The sequence below is a fragment of the Catharus ustulatus genome, chromosome 18 (genome assembly GCF_009819885.2).
Source record: "Catharus ustulatus isolate bCatUst1 chromosome 18, bCatUst1.pri.v2, whole genome shotgun sequence".
Lineage (NCBI taxonomy): Eukaryota > Metazoa > Chordata > Aves > Passeriformes > Turdidae > Catharus > Catharus ustulatus.
Genome location: NC_046238.1, coordinates 5,621,507 through 5,647,472, shown reverse-complemented (window position 1 = coordinate 5,647,472; position 25,966 = coordinate 5,621,507). Strand labels below are relative to the sequence as shown.

The 25,966-nt window shown below is 43.2% G+C and overlaps 1 long non-coding RNA gene across 2 annotated transcripts; it reads right to left on the bottom strand.

The window, feature by feature from the left end:
* Positions 1-1,238: 1,238 nt before the first annotated feature.
* Positions 1,239-25,077, bottom strand: LOC117004825. Of its 2 annotated transcripts, none has more exons than XR_004419690.1 (3): positions 24,992-25,077; positions 18,363-18,471; positions 1,239-1,372 (listed from the first exon to the last, which is right to left on the bottom strand). It is a non-coding gene; the product is annotated as an uncharacterized LOC117004825 (long non-coding RNA). The 2 variants fall into 2 exon arrangements; XR_004419689.1 differs by lacking the exon at positions 24,992-25,077 and adding an exon at positions 24,682-24,761.
* Between the last annotated feature and the right edge of the window lie 889 nt (positions 25,078-25,966).

The window sequence follows — 25,966 nt, the reverse complement described above, 5'->3', positions numbered from 1 at the left end:
ATTTTAAATGAAAACTAAATTGGCTGTGGTAGAGGGGAAAAATATCTCATAACACAGTAATTTTTCCTCAGGGTACTGTTGCTACATTTTATTAGAAATAAGCAATTTTCACCGTGTCTCCAAAATGTATAGTGCAGATAAATGTGAGATATTAATCTAAGGAAAAAAGGCTTTTACAAGTATTTAATGCCAAATAGCAGTTTAAAGTTTGCATGTCTTCTACATTTTTCTGGTGTGCAGCAGAAACTATTTACCCATTTTACTGAAGTGAAACATAGCTCTCTGCATTGGTCAAAAGCCTCCTGTGGTGTCAGTTAGGTGGGATTTAATTGAAAGGTCTGGAGGTTTTTTCTGCTTGATTTGTGCATTTGGGAAGCAAGGGACATTATCTGCATGTGGAAGGTATTAAAATGCCTTTAAAGTGCCTTAATGTGTGGCTGCTAAACAAAACTGCAGAGCAAACTTTGACCATTGGGATCCTCCAGCATCTCCCCCTGCTCTGTCCCCACCAGCCCTGAGGTTCCCTTAGGGGAAGGATGCAGAGGGGAGGCGTTTGAGGAGACAAAAATGGGGATGAAATAAAAAAATAAAAAGCACCTTCATGGCAGGGCTGCAGGCAGCTGGCAGGTGTCAGCTCCTCAGGCTGGCTCTGGCAGCTGGCAGATCTCTGCAGGGAATGGCTCCTGCCCAGCACAGCTCAGAGGCTGCCAGGAGGGAGCTGGGAGCAGCCCCCTGACCCTGGCACCTCCCTGCCAGGGCCTCTGGAGAGCAGATTCCTGCAGCATCCTCCCTTCAGCCACTGCTTTCTCAGCCAGCAGCACTGGTGCCCTGGTTTTATGGGTTAGATTTGCTTCCTTCCTTCAGCGCTCTCCAGTTAGGCTGCAAACAAGAGCAATATTCCAGCCAGAGTTTAGTGGATTCTCATTAACCAGTATTAGCTCCTGCTCATCTTCAGCTCCAGTTAGTTTGTCAAACTGGGAGTGGATGTGAATTAACAGTTGCAGAGGAAGGGGTGAATTTCAGCAGCTGCAAAGTACAAATTGGCATGGAAAATGCATCCACATGTGCTTGGTGGAGTCCATAAAGCCACACTGGTGTCCTGGTGGAGTCCATAAAGCCACACTGGTGTCCTGGTGGAGTCCATGAAGCCACACTGGTGTCCTGGTGGAGTCCATGAAGTCATATTGGTGTCCTGGTGTAGTCCATGAAGCCACACTGGTGTCTTGGTGGAGTCCATAAAGTCATATTGGTGTCCTGGTGGAGTCATGCTGGCTCTGAGCTGCAGCTGTCACCAGCCCAGGACATCATCTTTGTGCCCATCCTTGTGCTCCTGTCTCCTGATTGTTCCATGGCTGTAGCTCAGGCTGAAAATCTGAACACAGAGCAGGGTAAGAGGCTCAGTTTGATCAGAGCAGGTGGGCTCGACACAGGGTGAGTTATGGAGAAATCATGGTTTGCTCTGGGCTTTGGGCAGTGAAACCTGCACAGACAGAGTCCAGTGTGAGTGTTAGAGGCATGCTCAGGAGAGTGCAGATAGAGGATTCTGTAAGATCCTCACAAGCCGGTGCCATTTCTAGAAAATCTGGTTTGGAGTTTGAATTTTCACACTTCTTCCAGGATGCTAAAATAGAAATTCCAGGGAGGTTTGCAAGCAAGCTCGCAGCAAACCTCACACTAAGTCAGCTAATTCAATTTATCAGTCCTTGTCAGGTGCTGGGATGAGAGAACATTTAGAACTGAATATAAGTCTCTTTCCAGATTAATCACAAGCTGTTATATTTTTATGATTTAGTGGTGTTGTTTATGACTAACATTTATGGAGGATAACGAGTAGATTTTCAATAAAAGCTTTTCACCTAAAACTAAGATTATAACAATTTTAGGGGTAATTGGGCAACTGTTGAATTCAAAAACTGATAAATATAGGGAGTTTTTCAAAACTGTTTATTGCCTACTGACTTAATGGCAGGTTAGACTGCCAGATGCATCGCTCTGTGATGAATGTATAGCTTGCTAAAAATAATGTTGTTGTTCATCAGTTGAAATATATGGCAGCCTATAAGCAAATGAAAGGGGTCCTCTCCAATTTCAAATTAAATCAGTTGTGAAAAGCATTTCCTAATTAACAAGGCTTCATTTTAGAGCAAATAACAAAATCCTTTATAGGGTACTTTTCTCTATTTTCTCATTGTAAATATGCCTTTGGTTCCCTTTGGTTGCTTTGCTTCCCATGTTGTCTCTTTGGGCTTCACAAATTGAAATGGGAGAGGTGTGTATTAAAGAAAATTATGAAAAAAATTATGTATATTTCACTATATGATCTGTGAGCTGTCTACAAAGGCAGGAAGGAAAGACAACCTTACAGCCATCATGTCTGAAGTATTTTACAGTAATCTGCACCAGCCTAGAATAATATTTATAGTAGGTAGGTTGAAAAAGGTCAAAAATCTCCATTCTAAGACAAACTTTGTCCCCTCTCCCTCCCAAATGGAATTTCATGATCTTTGCAGTTTGCTCTCAAATTTCCTGTAGAAGTGCTTGAATTTTAGTAGAATTGCTGTTTACAGTAATTTAACACAAAAGTACTCTTCAGAATTTTTCTGCGTGTGCATGGGTGCATTTCTGCTCAGGCAGGTTTGTTGAAATCTATCCTCCATTTAATGATATTTTAATTAATTGTTTGCTGGTTTTCAGCTTTGCATTGACTGCCACCCATTCAATCTTAGCTTTGTATTTTGGACAAACTCTGCTGTAAATAGCGTTTCAATTTCTATACAAGGAGTGTAAATGTACTTCTCATTTCCAGCATCATTCAAATGCCCACATAACTCTTATCCTTGTGAGAGTAAATTGAATGTGTCACGTCATCCTCTATGGCAGCCTGATTCTTGGTAACAAAAAATATTGCAGCTGACAGATGGAGGCACACACTACATAATTAAGTCTCCAGTGTGTATCAGCTGCAGCCTTTCAGACACAATTAGAGTCTGACCAGTTCACCCATTTAGGTACTTTAAATAAAAACAAAAAAATATCCCCTAGGTCGATGTGGAGGTTTCTGTGGGGAAAAAAAAATGAACTCCAAAATGTGCTAAAGAGAAAAAAATAGGATTGTGTTCATTGCCAGACCTTCCAGTGATAAAATTTGATACAGGTCTTTAAATCCTCGCTTTGCCTCCTTTTCTTCTGCATTTATTATGTCCTTAGTGTAGCTAAGCATAAACTCTTCTCGGTAGGGAGCCTCATGGAGGCAATGGATAGAAAATACATTTTCTTTAGAAAACTAGCGTCAGGAACCCCCAGCTGTGCAGGAGATACAATCTTCTGTTACCAACCCAACGTGATTGCAAAACTCAGGCAAAAACAAGAGAAAACTTTTCTTAAAGACGGAAGGCATTGAGTGGTGAGTGATGCATGCAGAATTAAAGATGAGCCTGATGCAAACCTTGTGATCTGCTCTCAGTACCTGCCATGCCTGGGGATCTCCACGTTTTTATGGCTTTTCCTCCCAAAGACAAAGGGAGAAGAGATTTTAGCTGTTCTGCTTTTCTGCTCTCCTGGTGAATGATCGGGTGCCTTGCTCCAATCTCCTCTGCATGCCTGAGGTGCTCTGGTTTGTGAGAGCACTGGGCAATTCCAGATCTCAGTGTTCCCCTCATGCCCGTGTTTTTGACCTCCAAAGCTGATCCCACTATTTCTGACACACACTCCTTTGTTCATTCTTGCCTCCCTAGAACACACTCAGCAGTTCCCTCAGAGTTATTATATTGAAGCACCCACAGCAGCAAAGGCAGCTCACAGAGCTACAGCTGCTGCTTCTCATTCCTTTTTGCTTTTGAGGTATGTTTTCTTTCATTAAAGAGAAGTTCCATGCTGATTTTATTACTCTGACTACTAATGAAGGACAAGCTTATTAATTCAGAAGTTTTAATTAAATCACTTGCAGAGGGACCTGCTTGGCATGAAAATATATTCAGTGTCTGGCTGTAAGGAGCCCCTGGGGGTTGCTGACCATCCACATTGGACACTTGAATTCCAAACCAGCCTTGGTGAGGAGGTCAAAAGGCAGAAATGCACTTCCCAAATGCAGGGCTTCAACCACCAGGGCAGAATTTCAGCTTCCAGCAGAAGCCTCAGATGTCTGAATGTAGAAAAACAGGTTGCCAAGAAGCAAGTCAGCTTTTCCTACAAAACTAGCCTAAAATGGGACTGGATGCTTCACAGTTGACCCTATTGGATTACTGCTTTGGGCTGGGGAGTCACTTCTAGCAGTTTAGATTAGGACTGGAGTGAAATTTCTCCCCTCCTTTTGAGACTGCATGCACCTCTGTAGTACATCTGCATTCAGGACTTGCTGTGCCTCCATGGCTCATATCATATAGACTTGATTTTAAGAAATAAATGTTTCCTTGGGGAAAAAAACTTAAAAATTAGGCTGCTTATTCTGGGAACTGTAGTTGGTGCTGAGTATGGCCTTTGACTTATCTCTTTCATGCCCCCTGCCCCAATCTGACATAGATTTACAAAATTGATTTAAAGACTCTTATTTCTTACCCTGTTCCATGCTCACCCCCCAAAGTAACCAAGTTACAAAGCTTTCCTCAGATAAAATGCATTATTGAGAAGCCAGTACCCCAGGTGGGCTCAGGAAGGAAATACTTTTCCTTGAGCCAACTAAAGAATAGGAAAAGACAGAGAAAATATCTTGACTTAATTTATCAGATTTCACTCTGTTGCTTCCTTTTGGCCTGTGCCTCTCAGATCTGCACTGCTGTTTGAGTTTTCAAAGTCCTGGCCCTGATGGGGTGGGAAGGTGTGATTTGGATCTTGCACACTGGAGTAAGGCAGGAGAAACCCCCCAGGCAGGATCTTGACACTGCAAATCCAACTAAAAACTGTAATAGCCACAATTCATCAGGTGGAAAACCTGGAGAGAATAAATGCTCTTATCACTAAATTTACAGTAATTAACAATTGTAAATGCAATTGCAGGGTTTTATAGGCTGTCCTTGCTATGATTGTGGGGAATGGAAGTAAATGGAAATACACTTGATAATAGCTGTTGGCTGAAGGGCTTCCATTAGCTGATCCAGTACCTCCAAATCAAGCACTTAGGTAATAATGCAGTAGATGAATCTGCAATAAATGAACTGGGTTTTTTTTTGGTTGGTTTTGTCGTTGAGAGAGATAATAAAGATGTTTTTCAGTAGGCTCAGCTGGGATTTTACTGCTGCTCATATAGCCAAGTGTTTTGTTGGAGAGATGAAGTGCTGCGTGTAAACTTGTTCACTACCAGAAACCTGACAAATGCTGAGCTAATATCATGTCAAAAACAAACTGGGGATAATGCATTTCCTCTCCTTCTAATAGATTTTTCCTTACATATAATCATAAGCAATACTAAAAAATTACAGTTGGGAAATAAGCGGCCACTGGAAGCGTCTGCTCTCCGTGATTCACCATCCAGCTCGAATATCAGCAGCACAGAGGATGAAAATAATTTGTTTGGGGATTACCTACACGCAGAAAAAAACTTGATAATCACTTGAGTGAGTAGCTGCTGCATTTTCTGCTACCCTCTTGCCTAGTAATGGTTGTTGAATGCAATGAAATTATTGTTTCCAGGGGTGGGGGGTGAAGGAAAGCTCACTGCTCAGAGCTGCCTCTGCTTCCCACAAGTGTCAGCAGCCACTTAGCAGGGCTTGGGCTTCTGGAGAGCTGTTGGACCTGCACTCAGCGACCAATTAATGTTGTTTGGGTTTTTTGTCCTCAGGGAAACATAAACACGTAGCACAAACAGGGAAGTTTAATACACAGACCAGTTTAGTGCTCAGAAAATGCTTAGTGCATCTTCAACACATCGTGGCACTTAATGGCACATGTGTAATGGTGTTTTATAAAGATTTTATAGGAATGGCTGGAATAATATTAATGATGTGTGAACATAGGTGGCAAGACTAGATTTATGTTTCAGGCAATTACATTCTACAAGCTGAAGTAGAGAAGAGAGGTAATTAACAAGAATAATGAAAGCACTACCTTCCCATAAATCACTGTTAAAAAAGAGTAAATAATAGAAGACAAAGGGATTATGAGTCAAGTTGTGTTGTTATTCATCAATTTTAGAGCAGAAGGGTGGGTTTAATTAGTGAAATGGCACAGCACTTTCTTGGTGCTTTTCAAGTAGTCTTCATGCTCTTCTATCAGGGGGAACAAACATCTGATTGAATGCAAATGGAAATGATTGCCTTCTCCACATTTCTGATCAGGAAAGGAAATTTCCCTTTGTGCTCCTTTGAATGAAGCAAAGGGAGTGATTAGTGGCCAGGCTGGACTGGGAATTTTGCAATCGTGATTGCAGGTGAGGGTCTCCCCAGTCTGCAAGGGATGAAAGCCCCACTTCTCCAGCAGTTTCAGTTTTCTGTGAGTTGTTCAGTTCCAGTTTTAATCTGCAGTGCTTTTTGGATAAGAAAGCCAATCAGTCTCCCCTGTGAGCACTCTTATCTACTAATTAATTTTGCCTTGTCTGATCCTAGGAGAAGACATTTCTCATGCCAAGCCATGGGAAGCTGATGTAGAATGGCAGTGCCATGAGCAGCAGGAGCCCCTGAGGATAAACTCAGTGTGGCTGCTCAGAAAGCAGAGGCCAAGAGCTGCCACAGCACCAGAGTGGGGAAGACACACAGCAAAGTTTCTAAACATCTTGTAATATTTTAGCTGATACAGGGCTGTTCCTTTTTTTATATTCTACTCAGTCCTCTAAGAGCTGAGCAAATATGGACTGAAAAAATGACTAACTGAAGAGAAGGCTTTTCCATCCTGATCAGCTTGGGCTCTGATTTTGACTGGCTTTACAGACTAAGGGATAAGACAGTTGCTACTTGCAGATGTATTTGATCCCTCATTTCCAAGAGAACATGCTGCCATTCCGATAAGGAAAAGTAAAACTGAGTTATTTCTCCATTCACAAAACACAAACCTGTTTCTGCAGGCAGCTTGCCAGGCTGTGATACCAATCAGTACAGACTCTCCACTAATCCCAGTCCAGGGCCAGGACAAGGGTAGTGGAGGAGATCCATTGTGAAAAGGCTCAGTATTTCCTTGTGCACTGATCAGGGAATGATCTCCGTGGTTCAGAAGCAGCACTGACTGACCAGAATCATGGGGCAGCCCTTTGGGTTGAAGGCCTCAAGAAATGGGACTTCCCAAACCTTTCTAGATCTCATTGAATGAGAAACTTAGCCTGAAAAAGATACTTTGTGATGGCTGACTTTAAAACCCCCAACAAACAAACAAAAAACTCCAAACAAGAAAAGAAATTATTGCCATCATTACAGAAAGTTAAATCAAACTCTGCCCATCCCACAGCTCTTCACAGCCCAAAACCCAGGTGCAAACCCAGATACAAGTTTGGATATTAGGCTTCCTCCACATCCCCAACTGGCAGGGGAGGTACCACATTCAGGTGCAGTATTCAGGGCAGTAGAATATTCAAAAAGGAAAATACAGAAGGTTGGCTGTGCTTCTCAGAGTCTGGTCCTTGCACAAATCTGTGAGCTCAGGGTTTCCTGCACAGGGGTGAGTTTGCTCCACAGACCAAAACAGCTTTTTTTAGTGTCCTGCATCACTGGGAACTGGCCAAGAGAAAGAGTTCCTCTGGCAAAATCCTGGCTTGTTGAAAGAAAAGCACATTGTGAAACTGCCTGTTCTGAAGAAATAAGGTAACTTTCAGGTCTGAGCTTCTTGGAAATTAGCACAATTTTTTCTTCAAAAAAAAACATTTTCTTGAGGTTTAATACTTTCACTTGGTATGAATGTGTATATAGTGCACAATGTACAAAAGGTTGTCCAATTTCAATGACAGTTTTTTTTCCTTGTTTGAAACATGTTTCAGGGGTCTGAAAATGAATCTCAAGTATTTTAACTTACAGGGAAAAAAAAAAAAAAAGAAAAAAAAGCAGAACACAAAAAAAAGTGACAGTTCCATGAAAAACAGAAATTCTGATTTCAGTTTAGACAGTGCTGCATTGGCTACTTTGAGTTTCAGACCTGGTGGAGAAACAAGAGTTTTCCTGGAAATCCTTGGAATTTCAGTCTGTTGGGGGCAGATTCCCATTCTTCATGTTCACCCCCCTTTTTTGCCTGTGTCAGGGCCTGGGGAGTGAAGCTGAGCTGCTTTAAGGATGTCACTGAAAATCAGGGGAGGGAAGAAGTGCTTCAAGGCTAGTAGTGGGTGTGTGGAGGGAGGGGGGAATTTTAAACAGGATTTAATGGAGCTGGGAGCTGGGTTATTTAAAACTGGTGCAAAGATCCTTTGTATTGACAATTCACTGTATGAGCCATAAACTCCTCACTCTGTGCCTATAAAAGATGAAAGGACCAATTACTTATTGAGGCATTAAACACCCAGGGGACAAAGATGCCTGTCTAGCAATAGTAAACATATTGACTGAAACCTATTTGAATTTCAAATTGCCAAATGTCCCGATTTTTTAAAAGCTTCCTATGATAACCAAGGTCTGGAAAGTCAATTGAAACTTAATTCTCCTGGATATCTCATGGGGGGAAAGTACATGAATCTGGACAGATTCAATTATTTAATTTTAATGAAAAAATAGATAGCTGCTTTATAATTTCCTTATAGAGCTGTAGATGGGAACTCAGCTCCTTTTTCTAAGATGTTATCCCAGGATAAAAGACAACAGTGCTCTGGCAAACACAGCTGCCAAGAGGGAAGGGGTCCAAGGGCTTTGTGCTTCCTCTTGTCCTTAGATCTTCTTTTTTCCCTCCACCTGGGACCAGGACTCTCTGATATGCCAGCCCACTCCAGAGGAGCATCTCCTCCCTGCACAGGGACAGAGCAGGTGGAATTTATAAAGCATTGCCCTGGGGACCTGTTAGAGGATGCTGAACATCCCCACGCTGCACAAGGACATGTTTACTGTGTCCTCTGTTGGAAAGACTCACAAAGCCAATCAGCCACAGGTCAGTGCTGCTGCCACAGCATCCTGCTGCTGAGATACCCTGTGGCTCAGGACAAAGTCAGCCCTGACAGCAAATGTGGAAAAACAGCCACTGACCATCTCCTGGAGTCCCCCACCCTCAGATGCTCTTGGGACTGGCCATGATCATCAGTTTGATCGACTTGCCAGGAGGCAGCTGGGCAGAGCTCATCGAATTAAAAGTTACAGCTAACTCTCCCTGCCTTGCACTGCTCTCACCACATTCATTAGTAGAACAGCTCATTGTATTTAATTGCCATTACTCTGAATACCAAAGGAGTTAATTACTTGCTCTGTATGGGCAGCACTGCCTGAAACGTTGACTCCACATAAACCCATTAAAACAATTAGTGCAGTGTAATTGTGGGTATTTACTGTTGGATTCATTTTCCTTTTGTTTTTACTGTAATGTCATATACAGAGCAAAGGTCCACAGCAGCAGCAGGGCTGTTATCAAAAACTCAGAGGAGTTTATCCTCCTCTTTATATGCTCTGCACACATGGAGGGAGCATCCATAATCACAGCAGCTGCTGTGTGTGCAGTGCTGGGCAGGAGAGACACCGCTGCACCCCTGTCCTTGACCTTGGCATGATAATGCTTTTATCACATCCAGCCAACAAGAGCACACTGGTGCTTCTGTCAGAGCAGGACTGGTGTTTGTTGTTGCTTTTGTTGCAGAAAACCTCGTTACAGGAGGACGAGTGGCTGCAGATCAGCATCGTTCAGGAAGGAGATCCCATCTCCCCGCCTTTGTTTCGGGGGTTTCTGTTGGGATTCCCATCATGCAGTCATTTTTATGTATTCCATTTTCTCTCTGTCTTGGTGTACAATCATAAATGAAGGCAAGCATTTATCACCAGAGCAGCTTTAAATAACAAATGCTTGATGAATTTACTCTCAGCTGGCCGGAAGCAATACTGTGATTGCAGCATTTTATAATCATCAAGACTTGTTTCTCTAAGCTGAATTAATTTGCATAAGCAATGTGTTATTAACAAAGTTGCTGGTAACTGGTGTGTACAAGCAAACTGGGAGAGGACTCTTTCTGCCTGTGCTTTCCTTGGGCAAACTTAACCTTGTGAAGTGTTTGAGATGGATGGGTGAAGAATTGTACCCAAGGCAAGGGTTTGAAATGAGTACTTGGATTCTGACTCCATGTGGAACAGATCCTGCAGAGCCAGGCCCTGTCTCTGGCCATACAGGACATTCCCATACTGCTGTCACACTTAACTCCAGCCAAGGACAGTAAATCCAGCACTGGGGTTTGTAATGCCAAGTCAAAAATACAGAGAGAAACATTTTCCTTGCAAGAACTCAACCCATTGTTCAAGAGTGCTCAAAAATTCTTGGCGAGTGAATTGTGTACCAGCACATCAGGTGTCACCTCTCTTTCTTCATGCAGCCAGAATAAACCAGCTGATGCTCTAGATCATGTCTGGGGATAAATTGTCTGGACTAAACTCCTCATTTTCACTTATCTAAACCTAGTATTTACACTTAGGTGTGCTGGTAGCTTATGGATCTGGAAGGATAATCCAGATATTTGCTTCAGTATCTGCTATGTGGACAGCGTTTGTTCTGACTCCCTCAGGTGAATTCTTTTTAAGATAGTGGAAGGTTTCTCCATCATGTCTGGGGTGGATTTTTGTGCCTTCAACAGAAGCTTCAGCTGTTCCTTTCCATGAAGGTTCTTAAATGCTTCTCACAATTATTTTAAGTGGAGGGCACTGTTTCCACTTCCCAGCCTCCATGAGGTTCTGCAGCTCACTGTGGTATTTATTGCTGTATTAATTGCTCATGCACAAAAGCTTGTGGTGCTGTGCAAAATGCAAATGATGGATCCTAATGACTGTGCACCTCCCTCTCCTCCTCTGGTCGGTGCTTTATTGATGTATTCATTAAACTGTCTGAGCAGCAAGGCTGGATGCACAGACCAAAATATTTCCTTTTCATCGGAGAAAAATACAGACCCTGAGAGAAATTGGTGGTTGGAAAATGCCAGACAGTTATCTCTGAAGGATGAATAATGGTGCTCTGAATAATCATGTAGGAGCTGACAGCCAGAGTGAGAGGCTGTGCCTCACAGGGAGAGGGAGGTGGTGGTAGGGTGTTGAAAGGCGATTTTTGTGTTTTTGAGAAACTTGTCTGAAAATGGGTCCTGATCTTGTTGGGGTGCTAGGAGACAATCACATGGACATGGAGCTCACTGTGTTTGAGGGAAGATGCATATGGAAAATTCTGGTGAGTCAGATGTTTCTGTGTCATTGTGAAGGACTGCACACAAGGAATGGAGTTTATGATCCTGCAGTGCATCCCTTAGGAAATGGGATAGGAGAGTTCCCTCTTTGCCTCAGGATGGAGACACTGGGCAATACCAGCTTTTATTAGAATTTCCAAAAAATTCTTCCTTAACTATGTTGAGAGGAAGGTGATGAGGAAAGCCTGTGCATCTCTGTTATTTGGTAGTTTTCCATCAAGAGGCATCTCAGAGCTCCCTACAATGGAAATATCATAACCTCCACATGCCAAAGGAGAAATCAAGGCACAAAGGTATTCAGGAGATGAGAAAAAGGTGAGATGTCTCCAGACTTCAGTGTTTTTTCAACTACCTTCAGTATTGACTTTAAACTGTATCTTGCTGTTATTCCATCTTTCTTTCTCCATTCCAGGGAAGTACAGAGGACAAGGCAGGGATGTCAAACCCCCTTTGTCAGTGTCACAAAACACATACTTATACAGAAACTTTTTAAACATCATAAAATAACAGTATTTTTTCGATTCCTAATCTGAGTTTATGCAAGAGCTCTGTAGAAATAATTGATTAGGTTTCAATTTATCCTCAGAATGGTAACTGACGTGGTAGCAAATGTGTTCATTGATATCTAATTTGGTGTGGCTAATTTCCTCAATGCCAGCTAAATGCCTGGGTATTTCTTATCACATTAAGGTATTATCTGAATCTTGTTGCACATTTGTTCAGTGCTTCTGGAGCCATGACTTAATTACATGGCAACTGAGTTTATACCCTGGAATGGAAGGATTGCTCCTCAGACAGTTTCCTCAGATAAACAATAGATAATTGCCACACTCCTGGTTTAATTAATGGAAATTATAAGATAATTTGAATTCTTGGGTCCAGCCTTGGTAAGACACAGATCATGCTGGGCTCCCACAGTGCTCTCTGAAGTCAGTGCAGTCCATCAATGCAGGTTTTCACCCAGCTCTACAGAAATTAGAACTTTGGCATAGGAAAATACTGTCCCTCAGCACGAGGGAATGACACACACATAACAATATTTAAAATTTTACTGCTTGTGGTAAGAATTCCCTACCCCCAACCCTCAGAGGCCGTGCAACACAATCCTGCACTGTGTGACCTGCTAGAAACAAGTGGGAGTCAATATCTATTAACTTCCCTCTGTTCTGTAAGTCAATACCTTGTCTATAAAGAAATTGCTTCCCTCTCCCTGCTGCACAGCTCATGATCAGAGAAAAAAGGGAATTTTCTCAACTCCATCCCTCAATGCTTTTTCCATTAAAGCAGCCAAGTGAGTGCTGGTTTCCAAAAACACCCAGGAAAGGCAGAGAAGCAGGAAGGGGATCTAGAGAGACACCTCTGGGTGAATAAATCTGGTTTTCTGGTGGGGTGGGCAGGTGTGCAGAAAGCTGGTGTCAGCATTCAGCTCTAGGTGTGTGGTACTGCCTGGTGAGTGAGTGAAAGGAACGCTCATGGAGTCAGAAATGCTGGGGAAAAAACAGGAGTGATCCTTCAAGGTACCTAAATAATATTTTGAGACTGAGGTGAGATGCTCTCATTAGGCCCTCTGGAGGAGAATTTGACATTTTCTGTGCCACCTGCAATATTAAAAGAAAATGCTGCTGACTTTTGCATTGTCTCCTGAAAGGCACAGGGGCTGACAGAAATGTAATTAAATTACCTGCAGCATTCATCTGTTGTCATAGCAGCCCTCACAATGAATATAACAATAATTTCATCTGTAGCTTAGCTTAATGCAGTTTTGCCTACACCAGCCAGAAAACAGTTTTCTGCTCCACATCTGACAGAGTTCAAGGGCTTCCATTTCAGTTCCACCAACAATGGTCTAGGGTGGGGTAAAATCACAGATGGAGCCTTTGCTACACTCCAACATCAGAGAGCACCCACAGCCTGAGGGTGAGCTGTGGGATTCAGGAGGTCACATCAGATAATTACATTTTCTTCTAGCTTTAAAAACCTCAGAGTCACTGCATCAATTCACATGCAAGTAGCAGAAACAAAGTGAAGTGTTCCTCCCAGCTCAAGTCCTCCAAGAAGCTCTGGCTGTGCTCTGAACTCTTACCCTTCATTTCCCTGGAGGTGTTTCAGGTTGGATATGTGGGGCACAGTGAGGACACAGCAGCTTTGGCACTGATGTAGGGCACAGCAGACAGGATAGAATTAATCTTTTTTTTTTTTTTTTTTTTTTTTTTAACTTGCCAAGGAGTGTGTTTTAAACTGAGACATTATTGATGGACCCAGGTGGTTCCAGGCACCTCCTGACTCTCCTTTGCTAAATGTGGGCTGAGCTCCCTGGCTCAGTTCAGTTCCTTGTGGGGAAGTGATCCCTGTCACTGTGCTCAGGGGTGAGGGGACAGCAAACTGTCTCTGTCCAAAGGTTAAAGGATTGGATGATGCTGAACACCTGGATAATGTCTAATACCTAAAGGTTGATCATCCATGAAGTCCAAGAAAAGGTAACAGGCTACTCCTAATTTCCATGACTTACCCTTATTTGGATATGAAGAAGTTTGTCATTGATTTTGTCATTGATTTTCTCATTGATTTTATCATTTATTTCTTTTTTCTGTAAGAAATTTCAGAAAACCTTGCTTTACTTGCTAATACTCAATTTTAATTCATTTTTGCTGCTATTTATCTACTTTCTTCCAGGAATGGCTGCCATTTAGCACCTTTCTCAATTAAACAATCCCACAATTCAGGTATGTAGCAATAATATTTCAGGAGAACAATTAAAAACAAGCCAGGAGTAGAAGAATAATGATAAATGAGACACACAGCATCTGCAAAAAATATGCAGCTCCACCCAATACACCTGGGAAATATCTCCTTCTTTTTGCTTCTATCCATTCCACTGCTGTTTGGGGAGGTTTAGGGAGCCAAGGTTCATCCTGCAATGACTTGTTTTTATCTCACATATTCAGGAATGCACAAGTTGAAGAGTTTTAAATGCCAGGTGAAAAAAGGGGAACTTGTGCATGGCCAAGATAAGCTGATGTGTGAGCTGAGGCTTGCCTGAGCCTGGTGTGTGGAATATTCCTCCTTCAGGCAAGCTCTGCTCAGAGCAGGGGAGTTTTCTCTCTCTCCAGCAACTCTGCATAATGACCTTTCCAGGCTGAACAGAGCTAAAAGGAGTTGTTACAAATTGCTTATGTATTGTCATTTTACTTCCCCCTGTATGAATAGACCTAATAACACAGCCACATGCACAGCACCTCACCTCTGATGCTCTCAAATGCTTTACCCAGGTGTATAAATAGCATTTATTCCTGTTTTACAGATGAGGTAGGAGGGATGGCAGTAGCAGGAGAGCCAAGTGTCACTCAGCCTTTGCCATGCTGGATCAAGCAGTACTGTCTGAGATTTTGGTAAGGGTTAAATAAATACCAAGGCAGGTCTTGCTGAGGGGCCATCAGTCAGTGCCTGCAGTGCAGGGCTGTGAAACCCAACCCTGGTACGTGGCCACCAAGCTCTGGAGTCAAGGATTTGCTCTGAGTTGCAATTCAGGGGTGGAAATACTGAAAAAATATTGAGGGGCTCAGCCACAATGGCCCAGCTCACTTACAGGTAACTGAACTGCCTGAGATTCAGGTGTTCTTTGGAAACAGCTGCAGTTCATCCTTTGGAGAGTATTCCAGATGGAAATCAGTTAAATTTGACTCAAGTCACCCCCCCTGAGAGGCACCAGCAGCAGGGCTGTCCCACAGTTCTCTGTGGCTTTGGTCTCCCAGGCTACAGCCACGACTGAGCATCACACAGGGAATGTGGGGAAAGGACAGAACCAGCCCCCCACATCCCCAGCCCCAGGAATCCTTGGCTGATTGGTTTATAACCTGCCAAGGGAGCACTGGAAGTGCTCTGTGTTTCAGGGTTCACCAAGGGATGCTGCTGCTGAAAATCAAGACCTGAGAAAGGATTGAATGCCACCAATATTTCTGACCTGACACAAAAACGAGATCAGCTGTGAAGGGCTGAATTAAAGACACAGTTTTAAAGATCCAGCAGTAAATATGCTGAAGGTCATGGGACATCACAAGTTAATAAACTCAACTGGATAATTTAATTCAGCACAAAGAACCCGTCTGTGTGCACTGAATAGAAGGTAAGAGTTTGACATGCCGAGATGGAAAAGCTTTGTTATCCTCTTGTCTTGCCAGGATTTGCTTCAATTACACCAAAGAATGTTACTTCATTCTTGCCCTAATAACACTGTAGAGGAAATTAAATTACTCATATATAACAAAAGTGAACTGATTTTGACATCTCTTCTAGGCAAACCTCCTGCTGTATTAGCTCCTAAGCACATTCTCCCTCACTTAAGGTCTCATGCATATTTATGATTATCACTCATAGTAAATATAAGCACTTTGTGAGAACGCAAATTAACTGCAGGATGTAATGGAGGTTGCCAAGGGTGTTTTTTATTGTTGACTGTGACATGAAGTCTACAATATGGGTACAATAATGGATGGATCGTGAGGCATGGAGAAATAATCCCATCACAGAGTGCTCTGACATCAGAAACCACAACAGCAGAACCAGTGCCACTCCAACCTCAGGCTGCTTCCACTGTGCTTTTATTTCATTTCATTTTGGGTGAGCTGGAAATTTTTTCTTTATATTTTTAGAACTCATCGATTAGTGAAAAATAATTAAAGGTTGTAGAGCTAAGAAGGAATTAATTTCATTTTTAAGGCTGACAGACCTTAGCCTTTGGTTTTAGCTGGATAAATAATGGTGGGTTGTCTCTGTTGCAATGGCTCTTTCTTAGAGTTTGATTGCTTTTTCATTACATTAGCTAGCTAGCTTTTGGAAAGATTTTATACAGTAAATTTAGCCTCCAGAAATAAACCTCACAACCTTGAAACTAAGGTTGAACCCTGCAAGGCAGAGACCGTTGCATCAGTGATTGGCTCTTGCAGGCTTTCATTAGGAGCAAGCTGGCACATCCTGAAAAATACAGCGTTTAAAACAATGGAGCCTTATTTTAAAAAACCATTATTTCTCCCAGCCCATTCCAAATGCAGCTCTCAACCTTTGCTCTCTCAGTAAAGCAGCCTCTTAACTGAACTTTAATTGGGCTTCATCCCCCAGCCCAGCAGCACCACCCAGCCTGGAACCTGGAACCAAGGGCTCTGCCAGGAGTGGGCTCAGCTTGGAGCTGGGTGTAGGGGGTTTCATCTCCCATAGTCTGATGTCCTGAGAGCCTTTTCTGAGATGGACATTCCTGCAGTTTTTCCATAATTTCTATCTCAAGCCTCAGGTCCTTCCTGTGGAGTAGGGATGAAGTTTTAAGGGGCATTACTGGACTTTTTGTTTTAAACTCAGTAACAGAATGAAGACTTTGTGCAGAGCAGGAAAGAGGGCAGTGGGAGCAACTCTGGCTGCCTTCCCCAGGGGTGGCTGTGTGAGGGAGCCAGAGACAAGTCCTCTAGGCTGAGATGGATGTGCCCATGCTCAGGAATACACTTGGAGAGGAGCAGACCAGAGCAGCACAGATACTGCAGGCACGGGAGGAAGGGAGCTGAGCTCCCACTGAAAATGGCAACATCTGCTCCATCCATGAGAAAAACAGGAGGAAAGTGGTGACAGATGGCCTGGATTAAGTGTGACCTCTCCTTGCTGCAGCTGAGCATCCCAGACTCTGTGCTGATCAAGGGGATCAGAGAGCCTGCAGCTCTGCTGCACCCAGAGCACTGCTCGTGCCAGGGAGAAATCCTCCTCATGCTGCCTCCAAACAACAATCCCCAATCCAGGAGTTATATCAGACAGTTACAAAAATTAATGAAATATAGAAACTAATAGGGAGTGGAATTCCTTCTTAATCTGCCCATCATCACTTTTGTTTCTGAAGCAAGATGAGGCTGGCACAGAGATGGGAAGCACAGTGCTGAAATGACACTTGCAGCATCCCAGAGGACCATTCAGAGCAACAAAAAAACTGGTGATGTCCTTAAAGCCTGCAGATGGTTTCTTCAAGGTGAATAATTTTATTGTTTATTGCCTGCTCTGTGTACTGCAAGGAATGACATTTAAGGAGCTGCTCAAAGATGCTTTTTCAAGGCACAAAGCAAACATTTAGGAGCCAAATTATCCATACCAGTGAGTGTGTCATCACTAGAGCTTGGAGCTTGGCTTAGAGGCACATAATAGATTTGGGACAGTGAACTCTTAGAAAGCATGGAATACAGGTCAGATTTGTGTTTCTGCAAAAATGTAAAAATCTTGGAACTGGAATGCTTTTACATGGTATGTGAACATACACCCTGTGAGGGAAAAAAGTGCTCTTAAAAAGCAGGTGGTATTAGGGACCTTTTATTATATAACTTTTTCATTTCTTTAGGATAATTAAATGCCATCCATAAGCTCTCCTTTTCCACGATATTTCAGAGCTTCCAGATCTGACCAAAAAAAAATTAGATAGTTCAGTCATATTTGGAAAGTGTCCTTAAACCCTTTGTAAACTTGTGTTCAAAATTTCATCAGTAGTGAAGATTTTAATACATTTCTATTTGGCCAAAAATTCCACTTCATTTTCAGGGTTGGATTGTTTGGGTTTTTTTTTTTTTTTCCATTTTTCCTCTTCATATTCATATTCTCCCTTCAACTCCTGTCCCAACAGCTGTCTGTCACTTCTCTAGGGGATATTAACATAGAAACAGAAATTCATGTGTGACCTTTTCCACAGGTAAAAAATTTATTGCTCATTAGTGCAAACTGGTTTGAGACTGCACCTCTCTGGTGCTCAGTCCAAAGCTTTCTGCTGCCATGGCTCTGACCATTTGTTCTGATTCCTTCAGGTTTGAAGCTTGTAAAGCAAGAACATGTTTTGTGAGGGGAAAAAATCCCTCATTCTCTGAAGGCAGAAGAAAGAAAATATCTGTTTATAACCCTTTTGTTTGGCTTTGGTTTTTTTTTTTTTTCCCTTTTTTCAGTTACTTTTGGAAGGATGGTGAAGAGGTCACAGCAGAATTAAAGGAGAAAGGTGTCCATAGATCAGCCGTGCAAGCTGCTTTCAAAGCAACTTTTCAGGACAAAAAGATAAAACATAATCAAAGCAGCAACTTTCCTCTTCTTTTACCTGAAAGGCCATGTAAAATTTCAGCCTTTAGAAGGACCAAGAGAGAGGCAGCTCCCTGGACCAGGCAGAGCATCACTCCTCAGCCCCTGTGACAGCTCCAGACTCCTCCCTGTGGGGAAGGAGAGAGGCACCTTAGAGAGTGGGTGTGTTCTTTGTTACATTTGAAAATTTATTTTTTTTTAATATAGACCTGTCTTTTTGTTTTTCCAACGCAAAAAGAGGGCTTCTCTTGCAGCTGAAAGCCTAGGCCAAATAAATATCCATGTGCTCAGAGAAATCTGAGTTGTGAAATGAAGAAGGAAGGCTGAGATGTGGGCTTTGGGGTGCTGCTTTCATTTTTACTCTCTGTGCAGGCCTGGAGAAGGGCATTGGCAGCTGGGAATGAGTCAGAACCAGCCCTGTACAGTTTGCTGGTGAAAATTAGTTGGGGAAACACTGTTAAATCCAATAAGCAGACACATGAAACCTAAAGCAGAAGCATCTCACCACAAGAGTTATGTGCAAATTAAAAGACAGTGGACAGAGGGAACTTGAGGCTCAAAGTCAAGAGGAATGGTTGGATTTCCTGGGTGTCAGAGCCAGGATCACTGGGCTCCTGCTGTGAGGGCAGGCTTGGAACTTCCTTCAGATCAATATTGTCCTGCCCTGGCACTCAGCAGAGTGCAGTTTATGATCAAACCTGCCAGGACATGTTACAGGGTTGGCTTTTTTTTTTTTTTTCTTTAATGTGCATTTCATGGCTTTAGCAGTGAGAAAGAAAGCAGCTGGGAACAGTGGTTAGAAATATCAAAATGTCAGAGAGAAAACTCCTTTCACATAATAAGAAGCTGTTCCAACCAGGACTTGTGGGATAACAAAGGATAAGAAGATTTTGGGTTGCGAGTGTGACTGCTGTGGTTTAGCAGGACAGTGAAATCCTGCTGGATTATTGTGGAACAGTGTGATGGTGCTCTCCTCTCCCAGCTCTCTCCTGGACTTGGGCTCCCATATCCCAGGGAGGGAAGGCAGCTTTCCTGCATGGATCATCTTCACATTTAGATTCTGGTCCTCAGCAGAGCTCCCTTCACCTGAGCATGGGCAGTCTGGAAAAGAACACCTCTCCTTTTACCTTCTTTAAACCATTAAAGCCATTTTCCTAATTGATTACAACTGTTGTAATGTGGTCGTTTTAACACTGTGAATAAAGATTACATATGATTAGATAAGCAGTTTAAAAGCTCTGGGAGCTGAATAGTAGCATTTATTAATTGTGCTCACTCATTTATCTTTGTGCTTTACTTAGGCTACAGTCCCTGAAACCTTAATAAAACCGAATCACAAAGAAAAGCTTATTACTTGGGGGTAAAAAATGAGGATTTTTACTTTGAATGAGTTCAGTTTCTGGCCCTGCACAGAGGGCTCTTGCTGTCCCCAAGGTGTGAGCCCCTCTGGATCACCTCAGAGACAATCACAGGCACAACTGGACAGATTGAACTGGTAATTTGAATCATTAGAACTCATAGTTTTTTTTATGGCTTCTAATCTCAAAAATCTAAAAACCACCAGTCTAAGCAGAAGAGGGGTGGTCTGCCTTCAAATGCAAGGCTGAATCTTCATGTCCTTCCTCTGTTTGGAGGAAAGGGTGAGGGTTTATGCTTTGGTCTGTTCCCCTGGCTGGTAAGAGATCACACTGAACTGTGGAGAAGGTTTTAGCCTTGTGTATACATATTTTTAAAGAAGTGGCAAATTAAAAGTAATGACTCAAGCATTTTGTGTTTGCTCTTTCTCCTGGCCATAATAAATCTTTACACAGAGCTGCTGGAAGTATTAAATCACTCCAGAGCAGCTTGTCCTTGTTCCTCACTGCAGAGACAATAGGATTTTAATAAACAATATCTTTGATTAGGTTCAGCAGGAAAGCCAAGGATAACTAGGTATTTGTATCTGTCAGGGATTCAGCAAGAATCCTTGTAATTCACCTTGACTGCAGAAGCTATTGCAATCACAAGCAAGACTTGATAATAGGTTTTTGGTGTTGGAGAGAGAGAGATTCTCAAATACAAGGAGACACCATGTACAGAAGTACCATCCTCTTTGGAAAAAAAAAATCTCTCTTAAACACAATGCTTGTGCCTGGGTAGAGAATATGATAATAATAAATGCTTATTATGATAAATGGAGTCATGTTCCTCAAAGAAGCAGCAACTCAAAAAAAAAAATAGCCAAGGAAAATGAGGCTGAACTGGCTTGATGAACAGTAATGATATATAGCCACCAATACAGATTTGCAAAATGCACTTTGACTTAATTTTAAAGTTGCTTAATATTCTTGTGATATCTGTAATAGGTTCCCAGACAGACTTTACACTGCTTTAAACATGTTGTTATTTATGTTTCAGCTGCAGTGAAAAGGGATGGAATATGTGGGCAGTACTTAAAAGGAAAGAAATGACCAAAATGAAAGTGGGCAAAGAAAATTGAGAGCTTTTATTTCAGAATAATGACTGTCCCAATGGGATCATTAATTTCCCTTAGAGCAGCTTGTTATTTTTCAAAGATATTGTACTTGTGCAGATTTAACTGTAGAAATATCATATTGTTATAATTTCTCCAGTGTGATGCAGCTCTAATTGCTCACTGCTCAGAGCATGAAAAGGAAATGAAAGGTGAGCAGCAAGTTAATTTTTATTTTAAAAACAAAAAAGGTAAGTTTTAAAAGAGGAAAACCAGACCATTGTGTATCAGACTGGGAGCATGGATACATTTCATGGAAAGAGGAGCTGCAGAATTTCTGGGTTTTCCTGGGAGGATGCTGCCAGAGGTGAGGCACAGCCTGGAAGGAGCTCGAGGTTATTTACAGCAGTGACAGCAGGATGAAAGCAGCACACCCTGAAGAACACCCCACCAAGGGCAGAGCTGGAGCCCTGTGCTGCTCTGGATTTACCCTCAATCTGGCTGTACACATTAGTTTTGACAAATCTCCCCCAAACCAAGGATGCTGTGGTGCCTTTGGGGTGTTTGGCTTAGGGCTGGATCACAGGAGCTCCCAGGGCACAGCACTCAGCCCCACAGCCTGCTCCTCTCCTCCTCTCTCGTGCCTCTGCTTTGTGTCTGGGGCTTATTCTCTACCCTTTCAGCCATCCAGTCGTTTTTGCCAAGCTAACAAAGACATTTTCTACCTCGTTTTCCTTGCCTTTCCAAGGCCTTATGCAGCACTGCTGGTCCCTGCAGACATTCAAAGCTCCTGATCCCTCTGAGGGTTGGAGCAAAATGCTCAGTGCAAACAGACTCTGGAGAGCTTCAACACACCTGGTGAGCAAAACATCCTGCTGCAGCAGCCAGGAGCAGAGATCTGAAGAGATCAACAACCAAAGCAACATCAGCTGCAAACACCTCCTGCTCCTGAATTCTGAGTTTGGGGGGATTGACACAAACTACTACTATGTCCACCTTATTTTTTTGTGTTGTAAACAAAGTCCCTTTGTGTAGATGACCCTCTGTTGTTGCACAGGGAAGCTGGGAGCTGCCAGGTAGCCACCCCAGTGCCACGCAGAGCTGGCAGTGCAGCTGCCACTCCAGATGCTCCCGTGGTTGTCCTGCTCACTTGGGTGCTTGTGAGCCAAGAATAGCCCCAGCACACATCAGCAAGCTCACAGGGAAGCAAAAGCTGCTGATCAGAATGAGATAAAACTTAAATAAATACATAAGCAGACACTTTAGAAAGGAGGCAGAGTGCACAGGTTGCCTGTGGGCGAGGATGGTGCTGCAGGGTGATGACACAGGGGCATGTTGGCACAAATAAAAGCTGTGTCTTTGCCCTTCAGTTTGGACATGTCCTGTCCAGCTCCAGGGTTACTCAGCACAGGTCCCATGGTGTTTCACTGTTAAGTGACAGTCTGTGTTTCTGCCTGGCTCCTGCAGCACCCACACTGCTGCCAGCACCTCCTCACCACAGCCCCTGCCCATCCCACTCTGAGCCAAAGCTGCACCAGGACACCTCCATGGAGAGGGGAAAAACCCATCAAAATAAAGCAACAACAGGCAAACTGGTTCTTTCCTCCAAACTGCTTGGAGGAACCTGCTCAGACACAGCAAGATGCCAAGTGCTCACAGTGACAGCCCCTGTACCAAGTGCAGGGCACGAGATGGAGCACAGCCACAGCACCGACAGAAATTAAACATCAGTTGAATGCCACCATTCAATTCTCACCTAACAACGCCTGTAACAAAGGCAGGGAAAGGAATTCCTTGACTCAGTTGTCATGACAATACTCTTGGAAAATATCTGCCAGAGGACCAACCCTCCCTGCCTCTGTGCTGCTCCTCTCCCCCATTAATGCAGCACTCTCCAGACAGTTCCAGTTACCCTCGTCTGCATGTGGAGGCAGCAGGTACCAGCACTGCAGTTTATAATGCACTTGCTAGAATTAGTTTGTGAAATGATCACTGCATGGGGAACTCCTCAAGACATATCATTACAGAGAGAATGGGATAATTGCAATGTGGCTGCATTGTATTTATTTTTTATTCAGATTTTCCATTGCTAATAATCTTGTTAAATAGTGACAAGTACAAATGTTCATAGCAGAAAAATTAAATGCAGATGCTACTGCCATACCAAAACAAAAAAACACCACCAACAAAATGTATGTTGCCTCTACTTCTATGTGGTCTTTGGATTTACACTCCTAGGATAAAACTGCAGCATTTCCTTGGAAAATTATCTCTGATTAAAATAAGATGATCATTTTGGTCTTATTCTTAATATACATAATGTTATTATATATTGTATTTGTATCTACATATTATATTTCTATTTCTTTTCTTTTTGTATACATTATATCTCTATATAAAAATTACCTATGTATTATTATATATAAATACTATATATTTTAATATATATCATATATATATAAATTTTATACATATAATAAGGGAAAGAGGAAAAAAAGGAAGAAATTGGGTGACTCTGCTGTTCCATGTCAACTTAATTTTAAGAGAAATTTAAGAGCTAACTAGGCAGCAAAGGGAAAGAAAACCACACTTTCATCCATGAGCTAATATACTTCCCTTCACTGACTTTTTAGCAAATATGTTCCTAATATCTCTTCCAAACTGCTGATAAACTTCACTGGTGTGTGATTTAGCTATTACTGGAACACTCCTTTCTGAAAGCAAATAGAAGGAGGAATAGAGAGGGGAAAAGTGAAAGGCCCTGTGGGGCCGTGGAGCTTGTCCCAGAAAGAACAGGAATGAGGAACCTGCAAGAGCAGAGCATGGCCCAAAGTGTGTGGCAGGCACATTTTCTCCCTGGATCAGCATTTCAAGGGCAAAACGAGGCAGAAAACCTTGCTCAGCTCAGTTCTGCAAGCACAAGTGAAGTTAAACTGAGACAAAGCAGCTTTAACACACAGATCCCCACATGATGCTGCAGACAGCTCATTATCCTTTTCAAGAGATGTCCTTGTCCCTTCCCCTGCTCCTAGGAGCTGCTTTGCACCCACCCAGAGTCACCTTGTCCCTGTCACCTAGCCCAGCAAACCAAGCTATATATATATTTATATATATATAAACTAATATATAAATACTGGCTTTGGAACAGAGGGATTTCCATTTGCACACACAGCCTCTCTTCCCTGAGCTCCTCTGTGCAAGTAGGATTTGAACTTGTTCTTCAAATCCTTGATATTGGGGCAGACAGGGCTTTTGCCCTCCTCTTCCTCCCCTCCTGCCTCCTCTGCTCACACAGAATCACCACCTCAGCCATGAGGTAGCAAGGGAGGAGCAATATCAACCAAAGTGTGAGAAGAAGGGAAGGTCCTAGACCTGGGCAAACCAGTGTCTGCATTTCCCCTGCTTACCCTCCCTTCTTCTGTAAGGCTGGCACAACCATTATTATTATTATTATTATTATTATTATTATTATTATTATTATTATTATTATCCATAATAACAGCAGGGCAAGGCATTAGTGCATGGATGCAGGGTGTCACTGCACACAGCAAATATCTGGGCTACATGGAAAACTTCTGAATGAGGAAGTTTAATTTCTGTTTGCCCTGGACTAGACTGAAGCAACTTTTGGACAAATGATAAAAGCAAATGATATATGCAAGGAGCAGGATGTCACAGTTTTTATATCTCCAAATCCAGAGAGCCACTTAATTACTGCTTAAGCCAGACCTACTCCCTGATGGTTTTCAGCAGTGTGCTTTGGAGATAAGACCAGGTAGCACCTCAGATGATCCCAAAACATTCTGTGCAGTAAGCTGAAAGTTCAGAACAAAAATCAAACTGAAACCTAAACAAACAAACAAAAAACCTAAAAAATTAATCTTACCCTTATCACAGATGAGTTGAAACAACCTAGAGGAGAAATTATATCATGCAGTAGCAGTGTCAGGCTCTGTGAGGATGTTCTCATGGCTTGGCAATGCTCCCAGGGTTTCTTTCCTTGCTACAAATGAGTTGGCAAGAGCAGGAACTGAGAGCAAAGCCTTTGCTTCAAATATAACCAGGACAGGGTTAATGTGGCAATTCTTTCCAAAGGTAGAGGAAAAAACACCCAGCAGGCTACAACAGATGATGAATTTTGCTCCAAGAAACCTCTGGTTTTACCAAGCACAAATTACAGGACATTGGGTACTGACCTGCTCCTCCCCAGGGTCCACATTCCATCCTCTGGTTCACCTGGGATGCTCAGAGAGGGCTGCAGTGCCTGGGCACTCCCTGGGGGCTCAGGCAGAAGGCTCTCAGGAAAGCACAGCTGCATTAAATGGTTTCTGTTGCAGCTGCAAGGCAGCCCCTGGCCCAAATCCCAAATCCCTGCCCAGGCATCAGTGCAGTGACAGCTGGGAGAGGGAGCAGGGCTAGAGCCAGCCTGGCCAGGCACGAGGAGCTGCTGCAGCTCCAGCACCACACATTTGGCAGCCATGTGGGCTGGAAAGCACCCCAAGGGACACGTGGGGTCAGTGGGATCAGTGGCACCAAGGGACACGTGGGATCACTGGGACAGTGGCACCAAGGGACACGTGGGATCAGTGGGATCAGTGGCACCAAGGGACACGTGGGGTCAGTGGGATCAGTGGGATAGTGGCACCAAGGGACACATGGGATCAATGGCATCAGTGGCACCAAGGGACATGTGGGATCAATGGCACCAAGGGACACATGTGGTCAGTGGGACAGTGGCACCAAGGGATATGTGAGATCTGTAGGATCAGTGGGATCAGTGGGACAGTGGCACCAAGGGACACATGGGATCAATGGCATCAGTGGCACCAAGGGACATGTGGGATCAATGGCACCAAGGGACACATGGGATCAATGGCATCAGTGGCACCAAGGGACACGTGGGATCAGTGGGATCAGTGGCACCAAGGGATATGTGGGATCAGTGGGACAGTGGGACAGTGGCACCAAAGGACATGTGGGATCAGTGGGACAGTGGCACCAAGGGACATGTGGGATCACTGGGATAAGTAGCACCAAGGGACACATGGGATCAGTGGGATCAGTGGGATAGTGGCACCAAGGGACACGTGGGATCAGTGGGATCAGTGGGATAGTGGCACCAAGGGACACGTGGGATCAATAGCATCAGTGTCATGTGCCATCACACCAGC